Source organism: Panthera tigris, chromosome D4, assembly GCF_018350195.1.
Source record: "Panthera tigris isolate Pti1 chromosome D4, P.tigris_Pti1_mat1.1, whole genome shotgun sequence".
In the NCBI taxonomy this organism is placed as follows: Eukaryota; Metazoa; Chordata; class Mammalia; order Carnivora; family Felidae; genus Panthera; species Panthera tigris.
This window is the reverse complement of record NC_056672.1, coordinates 22,513,833-22,526,013: the sequence shown is the minus strand read 5'-3', so window position 1 is coordinate 22,526,013 and position 12,181 is coordinate 22,513,833. Positions and strand designations below refer to the sequence as shown.

At 39.5% G+C, this 12,181-nt stretch overlaps 2 long non-coding RNA genes across 2 annotated transcripts in view; one reads left to right on the top strand and one right to left on the bottom strand.

Annotated features, from left to right (window-relative positions):
- Window positions 1–12,181, top strand: part of LOC122232926 — a 220,474-nt gene that overhangs the window by 21,922 nt on the left and 186,371 nt on the right. The window lies entirely within an intron of this gene.
- On the bottom strand, window positions 5,748–10,405 carry LOC122232927. Its single transcript, XR_006210306.1, has 2 exons — window positions 10,273–10,405; window positions 5,748–5,903 (listed from the first exon to the last, which is right to left on the bottom strand). It is a non-coding gene; the product is annotated as an uncharacterized LOC122232927 (long non-coding RNA).

Genomic DNA, 12,181 nt, shown 5'->3' with positions numbered 1-12,181 from the left:
ACCGTGAGATCATGACCTGAGCCGAAGTCGGCCGCTCAACCGACTGAGCCACCCAGGCGCGCCCCCCCAAAAAAATTTTTTTTTAAATGAGGGGATGAGAAAATTTGTGTTGTAATAGTGTAGTTTGTGTACAAGAAGGAGTAATTTGCAGGGAAGTTTTATTTATTTGAAAAGTGTTCAGCAGTATTTGTAGAACACAGAATTTTGGGAGCACCAAACGTATAATGCACAGTAAGGTAGATTTACTTGATGCTTAAGATTGAAATAGGAAGAGTGGAAGTAGATGTGTGGATGAGGAAAGGAAGTTGATGTTAGCCATCATGCACTTGTCAAGCCCAACTCGTGTCCAAGCTAGGCCTGAGGTGGGGAGCTGCAAGAAGAGCTGCAGGTTCTCGTGAGTAGATTTTTGCATGTCAAAGTGCACGCTTGTTAGATAAGAGGACATTTCCTTAAATTTTAAGCGTCACATTCTTGCATTTCAAAATGGAGGCATAATCATACTATGAAATAATCAAGGTGGAATTCTACTTATAACAGTAAATAATATATTATTTCTTAAAACCTATTGATGTTACATTGTAAGTATTTAGTCATCTCTGTGCTTCTTTTGCCATACTGACTCCCTCTACCAATTCTGTGAGCTTGGGAAAGCGTTGTTACCCTCATTAGTATGGGAAGGAACCTGCAAGTTCTGGTAGACAAGCACCCAAGGTCATGGAGCTAGTTAAAGGGAGATTTGGCACCAGTGCCTCTTGATTCCTACCTCTGGGCTTTATCCTCTTGTATTCAGCATCCTTTAAAAATAATTTTTTTAATGTTTATTTTTTGAGAGAGAGAGAGAGCGTGCGCGAGAGTCAGCGAGCATGAGTGTTGGGGGGTGGGCCGAGAGAAAGGGAGGCAAAGAATCTGAAGCAAGCTCCAGGCTCTGAGCTGTCAGCACAGAGCCCAATGGGGGGCTCAGACCACGAACTGTGATCATGACCTGAGTCGAAGTCGGATGCTTAACCAACTGAGCCACCCAGGTGCTCCGTAGCATCCTTTGATTAAGTTTCACAATGAAGGGTAAGAAGTTTGATTTGAAAACTCATCTCTTGATTCTGTTTTTCTGCTGAGAAATACTAACCAGTGTTTTTCTTTAGCTCAAGATTTGTTTTAATTTTTTTTAATGTTTTATGTTTAATTTATTTTTGAAAGACAGAGACAGAGCTGTCAATACAGAGCCTGATGTGGGGCTTGAACTCATGAATTGTGAGGTCATGACCTGAGCTGAAGTCAGATGCTTAACTGACTGAGCCACCCAGGTGCCCCAGCTCAGGATATGTTTTAATATTTATAGGTGAATTAATCTGTAGATGCCAAGACAATTTTTTTTTGCAAATGGAGATAACCTGTTATGGTGATTCAGTACTGACTGATGTCTCCACACATGTTGAATGTGGAGCAACAGTAATAGAATCCATCATATCCAATAAACAAAATACCAACAGAAAGTCCTTTAGGAGCCACTGAATTATGAGACATTCAGGCTTTGGAGTGTTTTCCCAGATTTGATGGCATTGAAAGGCACAGAGAAGCTGCGGTATTAGACTCAAAATTGGTAGTGATGGTTTTCCTTGATTTCAGAAGGAAAAACTCACTGAAACCAGTCCAAGAAAGGAGCAAGGAATTCTTATGAGGTTTCATGGGGTCTATCAGGAAATAGAGCTAGTAGAGGGGCCTTACAAGTCCTGTTGCTGGGAAGACATGGAAACCATGACCTTTCCTTGACTAATGTAGATTTAGGAAAACTTTGGGTTAGGTAACTACCCTGGGTCCAATCACCTGAGGGACTCAGGGTGTTGCACATCACTGTGTCTATTCGGAAGAGGGTATGGACAGAACTAACAATGGCCTGTGTCTTTCATTAAGAGTATTCTATTCTGTTTACCTTACCCTACAGCTAATGGACTCAGTAGACTCTAAATGTTTCCCCCAATTTGATTAGGGTTGATCTGATTATTTATAATTGTTGAGAAGCATAACGGCATTTTGTTTGCACTGCAGTTTATTATGCAATATTTGATTTCCTCTAAAAACAGAGGGAAATTGTAATATTCAAAATGACTGTATCAGTCAATAGCAGGGACAGAAATTTGAATTCTGTATATTCTGGCCATATGGACTATGGTTATCCCAGTGTTTCCTAATAGAAGAAAAGAAAAAAAATCATTAATTATTTAGGTATATCTGGTAAACATAGACTCTTTACTAATAAGGGCCAGAGGAAATATATGAGCTCAGTTTTATCCTTCTTCACAGAGATGTTTCTGAAACAGTGCTGCTTTGATTTGGCCTTCTGTGTCCTCTCACATTTCAGGGCAGGAGTTTTCATCATGTAGCATGAAAACTCTGGAATCCTTGAAATCTTTCCAGGTTGATGTTATGGGCGACTGAACTCTGTCTCCCCCAGATCCATGTATTGAATCAGTAACTCTCAATGTAACTGTATTTGGAGACAGGGACTTTAAGGAGGTAATTAAGGTTAAAGGAGGTTGTAAGGGTAGGGCCCTAACCTGATAGGACTGATGTCCTTATAAGAAGAGGAGAGTCACCAGGGAACTCTCTGTCTCCATATGCACACAGAGGAAAGGCCATGTGACAATAAGGCAGGAAGGCAGCCAGCTACAAGCCAGGAGGAGAGGTCTTAGTAGAAACCAGCCCTGCCAGCACCTTGCTCTTGGAATTCCAGCCTCCAGAACTGTGAGAAAATAAGTTTCTGTTGTTAGGCCACCCAGTCAGTTATTCTGTTATGGCAGTCTGAGGAGTCTAATACAGATATTTTTATAGATGAGGAAGCTGAACTGCAGACAGATGAGGTAACAAGGTATGAAGTGGCAAAAACAGAATTTGAAACAGCCCCTTCTGAATCCATGATGATGACCTTTCTCCTACCTCTTCTGTCTGTCTAATTGCCCCTAAAACTTTAAGTGTTGAAAGCTCTTAGTGGTGTGAAATTTATAGGGGGGAGTCAAAAAGTTTGGAAGTAATGAAATGCTGGCTGAAACTAGAGGCAGAACCTGACCGTCTCCTGGTTGTGATGAGGCGGCTAAGGGAACACCCTGAAGACTGTGCTCCTGGCAGACTCATGGCGCTGAGTCATCCTAAGGTCCTTCGGAGGGAAGTGGAGAAAGGGGGCCATTGTAATTGTCAACTGGAAAGGAATTGGGAAAGGTGGGAGCAAGACTGCAAACTGCATGCTCTCTCATCTTTGTATTCAGGCTGGACATAACCAGACCACTTGGAGCCATCCAAGAAAGTAGATCTCACATAGAGGGGGTTAATATTTGAGTAGAATCGGCTTCAACATTCACTGTTAAGGAGATTTTGAAATGCTGCCAGTTAATTTAACAAGTCTGCCTTTAAAAAAAAATCACATGGGTTTACTTAGCCTTCATTTGTATTTGCTAAGCAAAGCTTATCAGCACATTTCCTCTTAATTTTTTATCTTCTTTGTGCAATGTTCAGTGTTGAATTTCATCAGTATTTTCTTTTTATCCTTGAATGATGGAAACCTCTGATATTTTTCCCTTTCCTCTTTAGAGAGAAGAGGAACATTTAGAATTTGCCCCGGAGATACAGTGTCTTCCAAATATTAGCTCAGGGAATAGAAAGGCTCTGAGTTGCCATGTGCTGTTGTTTGCTGGAATAAATAATCATATAAAGGCCTTGCTCTTTTCGCTCCTTTCTCTTTCAGCAGAGTTCAAACCAGGGTTATTTGCAGGTATTCTCTTGAATCCAGTTGGAAGACTGTGAATATCTTGGCTTTTCAATCTTGCTTTTGCTTTTTCTTTTCCATCACCACATTCCTTTTTATTTCTTTCTAGGTTCTTGACCTTATTTCTTTATTTCCTTCAAATAATAGGAACTCTTTAGTGTGTGAGTGTACGTGTGTGTGTGTGTGTGTGTGTGTGTGTGTATTATCAACCAAGAAGAAGAGGCTGTAAAGCAACCAGAGCATTTATTTTGGGTCCTAGGGATTGCGATCCAGAAATTAAAAATTGAAAGTGTGCCCCAAATTACAAGCAGGAAGTGTAGATTTATAAAAGCAAAACCCACAAGATTACATAACTTATTTTGAAGGAATTATGATTAGTGCTGACAAAGTTAAACTGTTTGACTGTCTAATACAAGATTGGCTATTTAGCTAACAGGTATTACGTTATCTCTATTTCAGTCCAGAGTAGAGTCATATCCTCCAGAAGGTGGTCTAGGTGCAATGGACAAAGGTCAAAAGTCTGTAGTGTCCCCAAAATTGAAACAGGAGATAGGCATAGGCCTTTCTTCCTCAATATCCTTCAGAACCTGTTTTGAATGACTCTCTTAGCAATTATTACTTCACTTTAGAATGTTCTTTCATGGTGTTTATGTGTGTGTATGTAGATGTATGTATCTGTGTCTGTGTGTTGGGGGAGGGGTGGGTATGTGGTGTTTTTTCTTTTCTTTTCTCTTTTTTAAATTTAAATACAAGTTAGTTAACATATAGTATAATAATGATTTCAGGAATAGAATTTAGTGATTCATCACTTAAATATGACACACAGTGCTCATTCCAAAAATTGTCCTCCTTGATGCCCCTTGCCCATTTAACCCATCCCCCCTCCCAGCTCCCCACCAGCAACCCTCAGTTTGTTCTCTGTATTTGAGAGTCTCTTATGGTTTGTCTCCCTCTCTGTTTTTATATTATTTTTGCTTCCCTTCCCTTATGTTCATCTGTTTTGTATCTTAAATTCCACATATGAGTGAAATCACAAGATATTTAATGTCTTTCTCTGACTTATTTCACTTAGCGTGATACACTACAGTTCCATCCACATTGTTGCAAGTGGCAATATTTCATTCTTTTTGATTGCTGAGTAATATTCCTGTGTGTGTGTGTGTGTGTGTGTGTGTGTGTGTGTGTATAACATCTTCTTTATCCATTCATTAGTCGATGGACATTTGGGCTCTTTCCATACTTTGGCTTTTGTTGATAGCACTGCTATAAACATTGGGGTGCATGTGCCCCTTCGAAACAGCACTACTCTGTCCTGTGGATAAATACCTAGTAGTGCAATTGCTGGGTTGTAGGGTAGTTCTATTTTTAATATTTTGAGGAACCTCCACTGTTTTCCAGATTGGCTGCACCAGTTTGCATTTCCACCAGCAGTGCAAAAGAGATCCTCTTTCTCCGCATCCTCGCCAAAATCTGTTGTTGCCTGAATTGTTCGTGTTAGCCATTGTGACAGGTGTGAGGTGGTATCTCATTGTGGTTTTGATTTGTATTTCCCTGATAATGAGTGATGTTGAACAGTTTTTCATGTGTCTTGTTAGCCATATGGATGTGTTTTTTGGAAAGTTGTTACACTAGAAGTCAATAAATGAATGAACTATGAGATACATATTGAGTACAAATAAGGATCTTAAGTATCAATTCCCCGCATCTATTGCTGTTTAGAAAGTGAAATGTATAAAATGCACTGAGATGCCTCCAGGAATATGGGTTATGACACTCTGGGCTGTTTTTTCCAGTGTTCACTCATGCACCTGCTTTTAAAAACAGGTATTTGTTTTTCTGTTTTGAAAGAGTAAACACCTTATAAGCTGAAAGTGATCAAAATTCTGCCTTTCCCTATTCATCATACATTACATTTGCCAAGCACAGATTAAGGCAGATTATTAACCTACTCAATTACAAGAGAACTCCTATGGAAGTGTCTATTACAACCACATTAATATCTCATTAGTTCATCATGTTAATGTTATTACAGTGGTTACCAAAGGGATTGGTACTGAATGGTACCTAATTTTGGAGGGTTGTTGCCCCAAGCATCATTTAAGAGGGAGGCTCAAGAGTAGAGGTGGAAATCTGCTTCCTGTCTCCTTCCCTAAAAGAAGAAAAGACAAGAAAAAAGAACAAATGAATAATCCTGGCAAAACATGCTGCAGAGGCTGAATGAGACTCAAGATATAAATCTATTTTGACAGGTGTAGTCATTATTCTTATCATCTAAGATAGCATTATTCTTTTGTTTTAATGGCAGAGATAGCAGGAAGACAAAATTTGCCTTCATGTGAATGCACCAAAATGTAACAATTAGCTAGCAAAATTAAATTATTACTAATGATGATAATAGCATGTCTGTATCTTTACAGTGAACGTGTAGCTCTACTTATTTACATCTTCCCCCAGAGGAGTTCAAGTAGATTTACAGAAGTTAAACCACTCCCACTTCTCCATTCATTTGCATACATAATAAAAAATAAAGCATAAAAGCTGATTGTGTCATTTTATAAGGAAAATTATGTTTCTGCAGTTTCATGCCTTTGATTTAGTTGGTCCTTCTCCACATTTGGAAGGTTTGTGCAGCCATAAGGTCAGTGGCACCAAGGCTGGAGTCTAGAATACATGACCTGGGGTGAGTATTAATTGCTGTATGCCCAGGGTCTTTGACCCTGGTCGGGGAGCAGATGGCGGTGGGGGGGTGTCCCAGTCAGCAAATCAGTGCTGGCCTTTAACATAGATATAAAGAAGTCTGTTGCTGATGCTGTCTTATTTTCTATACTTTCCCCACCTGTGTTTCTACTGTTTGCTTAGACCCCAGAGCTCTCATAGTCTTTTCAATGAAATTTTGGCGTGGTTTGTCACAGTAGTTAACCTTTTGCTTTGCTTCTATTTTCTTAGTAAAAAAAAAAAAAAAGCAAATTATTGGGAGGTTTGCAGAATCAGGAGAAATTATGAGATAGACCTCAAGAAGAGGAGGAGAGTGAATTGTGTCACAAAATGTTGAATAAGGCTTATCTGATAGTGTTAGGCTCCACTTCAGATTTGCACACACAGTGAATGGTGAGCCATTAGTGTTGCCTCCTGCCATGTTCCACTGCTTGGTTGCAGGAACCAGGTCAGACTGGGATGTTTCTGAGTGTGTAAGACAGAAGGAGAGAGATACAAGAACATAACAGACACATGCAAGGGAAACATTATAATATTGGATTGCGGAATCCAGGGTGAGGAGGCAAATAAGAGTATGTAGTAGACAGTGAAATGTAGGAGCACTCAGTGGGAGGTCCCAATATGGTTAAAGAATTACAGGCAGGATTGTTGGAGGGATGAGCAAGCACAATAGGAAATGGTGATCTAAATAAAATTCTTGAAATTGAGATTTTGGAGACAGGACGGTTGGTAACAACAAGGTCTAGGACATTAGTATGGGAGGCAGTGAAAGGTAGATTACTGCAACAAGAGCAAGTTAATGTGGTAATCTAATCTGATAACACACGTTTCCTTGTCACTGGAGAGTTTTAGAGATTTAGGAAAACAGTTGTTTGAAAATAGAGATAAGGAGCAAGGGGGAGAACCTGGCCTATCTTTTAAGCCTTGTTAAATATTGGGTATGAGAACAAAAATAGCCACTGCTTCAGAGGGCTGCTCTTTTTTTTTTTTTTTTAAATAGTTATTTACTTTGAGAGAGACAGAGAGCAGGCAGGAGAGGGACAGAGAGCGAGGAGGCAGAATCTCAAGCAGGCTCAGCACCATCACTGCAGAGCCCAGTGTGGGCCTTGAACTCAGTGAGATCATGACCTGAGCCAAAATCAAGAGTCAGATGCTTAACAGAATGAGCCACCCAGGCGCCCTGAAAGGGCTGCTGTTTAAGTGGTGTGTGAAGGCTCCAGCTGCAGCAAGAAGGTGAAGACAACTTCCAGAGAGGAGGTCACCAGCATAGGAGACTTTGGGTTCCAGAGGGCATAGTGCAAGGTATTAAGGAGTCATGGAGGGGTGGGAGGTTGAGTCAGAATAGAGGAGGTATAGGCACACGTGGGGATTGAGTCTGAGTGGTAAGAGATGAATCTGAAGAGTAGAGAGAGTGAGAAAAAATATTGTAGGCCCCTATTTTGGAGTTTGTAGCCATAGCATAATCTAGCGTAAATCAATCAGTGCAGTCCTTTACAGAAAGGGACATATTCTTCTGTTTCCTTTTTTCCCTTTCTCCTTTGTGCTGCTTGGAATATGGATAAAAAGGTTGATGCTCTAAATTAGTTTGGACTGTGAGGTACCTGCTAAAGTTTGCTGAGCTGTAAAAGAAAAGAAACCCAAGTCCTTGGTGACTATGAAGTGGCCACACCTACCATGGTCTAGCTACCTCTGGATTTCTTTTTTGAGACAAATACGCTTCTATCAAATGTAACACAGGAGAGAAAATGATGACAATCCTTCCTTAATTAAAATTGTGGTCAAAGGGGAAGAAAAAGCTAAAATGGGCAACAAGATTGTAAAGAGAGCTAAGCACCCCCTTGCTATAAACGCATGTTTTTCTTTAAATTCTATTTCAAGAAGTTTAAGAAAAACTGGTAAATGAGACTGTTGAGTAATCCTGGCAACCATGAGGTATGCTGGAAGATCAGATATGGGAGAATGCCATTTTGCCATTCCACTTTTCAAAAAGAGGAAGAGAGATTCTGCAAACTATTGAATTATGAGCTTTATTTTATTTCCTGGAGTTCCAAGAAGAGGAAGTGTTTGGGTCATCATTACAGTAACCTCATTTCCTTCTTTGACAGATATATTGGACTATGGTGCCAGGGGAAATGTGGCAGAGTGTACTTTTGAACTAAAGCAAGGCATTTGAAGGGGGCTTTCAGAATGTCTTCATAGATCAATTAGAGGAATATTGGTTGCGTAGAAGATCGAAAGAGTGTATGAAGGGTAGTTCCTATGGGACAACCTGTGGTTTGTTTCTATTTTTTGCTCCCTGCCCTGGTGCCAGCTTCATCATAAAGGTTGGCTCCCCCTTGTGGTTAAAATGTGGCTTCATTAATACTTGCCAGGAGCAGGCAGAGGGTTGCTTCAGAATCATTCCTCTGAGGAGTCAGGAAGCTTCTTTCCTGGATTGTGACAACAAACCTTTTCCCATGTTGTATTGATTCCAGTTGGATGAGGAGTCCATCCCTGAACCAATTACTCTGCCCAGGGAAAAGGATACTCTGCCTGGCTTAGGGCTGACTGGCTAGGGGTGGAGTTGGCTTCCTCCAAACACATTGGCCTCAAAGGTGTGATTATGTACCAATCTCTATCTCTGTCTCTGTCTCTGTCTCTGTCTCTATCTAGAGAGAGCTGAGTAGTCAACAAAATTGAGGCAGTGGATTATTTTGTGGGAAAACACAACATTCACTATTCTGGAAAGATTTTGAGAGTAAGATTTTTGAATTCTATAAAGTAAACATTAAAAATTTGATGAGACAGGCATTCTGATAGATCAGGATTACCTTAGCCACATAATACACTCCAGTTAATCAAATGAGTGAGCCCAAGGAGCAGAATTGTTTATCATTATCCATCTCATGGCAGAGACGTGTTAGCCAAAAACTATGATATTTGGTTTAATTAAGGTTAATACTTCTACCTTATTATAATTGACCAATATGTTTATGTTCTTTATAATATTCCCTGTATGGGAGGGAATTATATTATATTCCCTGTGTGGGAGAGGATTATATTCCCTGTATGGATATGAATGACAGCCATTCTTTTTTTAAATTGCAGGATGGCATGGATCTAAAATTTGCAACAAATTGCTCAGGTGTAAATTAAAAAAACAAGTGACTGTATTTTCTTGCTGTTTAAAATAGTGGTTTTTTTAAAAAAAATTATTTTTAGAGAGAAGAGAGAGAGAGAGCATGAGCAAGGGAGGGGCAGAGAGGGAGGGAGAGAGAGGATACCAAGCAGGCTCTGTGCCACCAGCACAAAGCCCGATGCTGGACTTGAACCCATGAACCATGAGATCATGACCTGAGCCGAAATCAAGAGTTGGACACTTAACTGAGCCACCCAGCCACCCCCATAGAGACATATTTTATTAAAAATGCTTAGAATTGTTCAGTATGTTCTGCTATTTTTAACCAGTTTCTTTGTTACATGAGGCAAAATATACTAATGGTCACTGGTAAAAAGTCCATCTTGAAACTAGCTTATTCCTTATGCTTTATGTTTAACTGAGAAATCAGTGTATGCAATGTATTGAAAAAGAGACCACAGAATTTAGGTAGATATTGTGTGAAATAACAGATCTGTAGTTTAGGGATGTTGAGAGAAGTGCCTTTTGTAGATAAATCATCCTTTACGGTATGTTCTGCAAGATATAAACCTAAGGTCTTCAAAAAAAATAATTTTGTAAGATGAGATCCTTGTTACTCAAACTGTGTTCTATGGACCAACAAGATCATTATCATGGGGAGTTTGTTAGACCTACACAATCTTACCTCCATCCTAGACCTGCTGAATCTGAATCTGCCTTTTAACAAGATCCCCAGGGGATTCATGTGTTCATTAAAGTTTAATCATGGATTACTGAATCTCAGGGAGGTTTCCATAGTCCACACAATATTGGGGGTCAGGGGCTTATCAGCCAAAGAATTTCTGTTTCTTGCAGGTTCTCTCATAGAACCTCTTCAGATGTATCACAGAATTTTCATTTACAGTGATGACTACATATAATGTTTCCTACTAAAATCTATATTACTTTATTATTATTTTAAATGAGCTATCTCTAGAAGAAAGGCTTTGAGTCTGGATCTGCCACCTCCCAACCATCTGACCTTAAGCAAATTACTTCAACAGTCAAAGCCTAGTTTTTTCGTCTCTAGGAACTGTAGATTCTAGAATAAATCTTTAGAATATCATCTCTAGATGATATTGATCTTACATGGTTGTGAGGATGAATTGAGGTAACATGGGTAAAACATTGTAGCCCTGGGCCTGGTACATATAAGGAGCACAGTGAATATTAGTTCCCTTCATCCTTGCTGGAACATGCAGGGTATTGAAACTTTAGAGTTATCTACTGTAAATGATGTAAAGACTACTGAAAGTCTTCCTTTATGGGAGCAAAACTGTAATGTGGTTCCTCTAAAACATTAGATTTTAAACAGCTCTACTTGCCGAGTAAGTGATTTGCAAAATGATATTTAAATAATTGAATGGAATTGAATTGTTTAGTGTGGTCCATCTGGATGCCAAATTGCACTCACCAAAATGATAATTTGGATTTTAACATAATTGATACTTTACTCTTCTTCCTGAGTCTGATTTATCCACAAGCTTTGCTGTTTCTCTGCTACTTAGCTTTTACTCATTGACTGCTGCTGGGTTCTGCTAAAAAGTCTTCACCTTGCTAAGTTTCCTGGACTTCCCTGCAAACCTTGTTTAATGAGGAGTCAGAGTGGTCTGTTCCCTGGTGTGGCTGGATGCGTTCTGATGAGTTGTTAAGTGATTGGCTGAGAAGCTGCTCCTGAAAGATAGCCTGGGCTGAGATCTGTAAACTCCTTGGACCATCAGTAGTTCTTTACAGTTAAAATCTTACTCTGTTGTGAACTCTCTGACCACATCATCCCAGGAAAAGTGAATTGTGAAATGATAGCTAGACTGCATGGCAGTAGTCAAGGCACAGAGGGACCTAAGAGCAATGCACAGGCAAATCCATGTGACAGATGATGTGGCGGCCACTAATGGACCCTCTCTTCATATGGTTTACAGGTCTGCACAATCCCTTCCTACCCAGAGAACTTCATGATGTAGGTTCTCAGTATGTTATTTTATTAATTTTTTTGATTAAAAAAGTAAAGTATAAAAGAGAACATAACAAATACCCATTATTCCTATCACCCAGAATTAACTGTTAATATCCTATTAACAGTTATGATTACATCATCATTTCCAGCTCATTTCCTTTCCCAACACCACCAAAGGCAACCACCATCCGTAGTTTAATATGTGTCATTATATCTCTCTCCATATCTGTAACCAATATGGAATATTATTTTGTGAGTGCTTTCTGAAATGTACATAAATGGTATCAAATTATATTCTGAGCATTTCTCCTCTCCCTTCAGCATTATGCTTTTGAGATCCAGCCATGCTAATAGGCCCAGTTCATTCCTGTTTCATTTAACAGTAGTAGAGTTTTCAGTCTTAGAAATAGACTACACTTTACTCATCTCTTTTAAGGATTTGTAGGTTGTGACTAATATCTAGCAGCCATCAGTAGACCTGTGAATGTACTGGCATTTCTGTTCCTACCCTAATGGTTTGCTTGTTTAACTAATGGCTGCTGTCTTCATTAGAGATTAGCACATTAATTGAAACAGTACTTATCCCTCTTGGTAAAGTGAT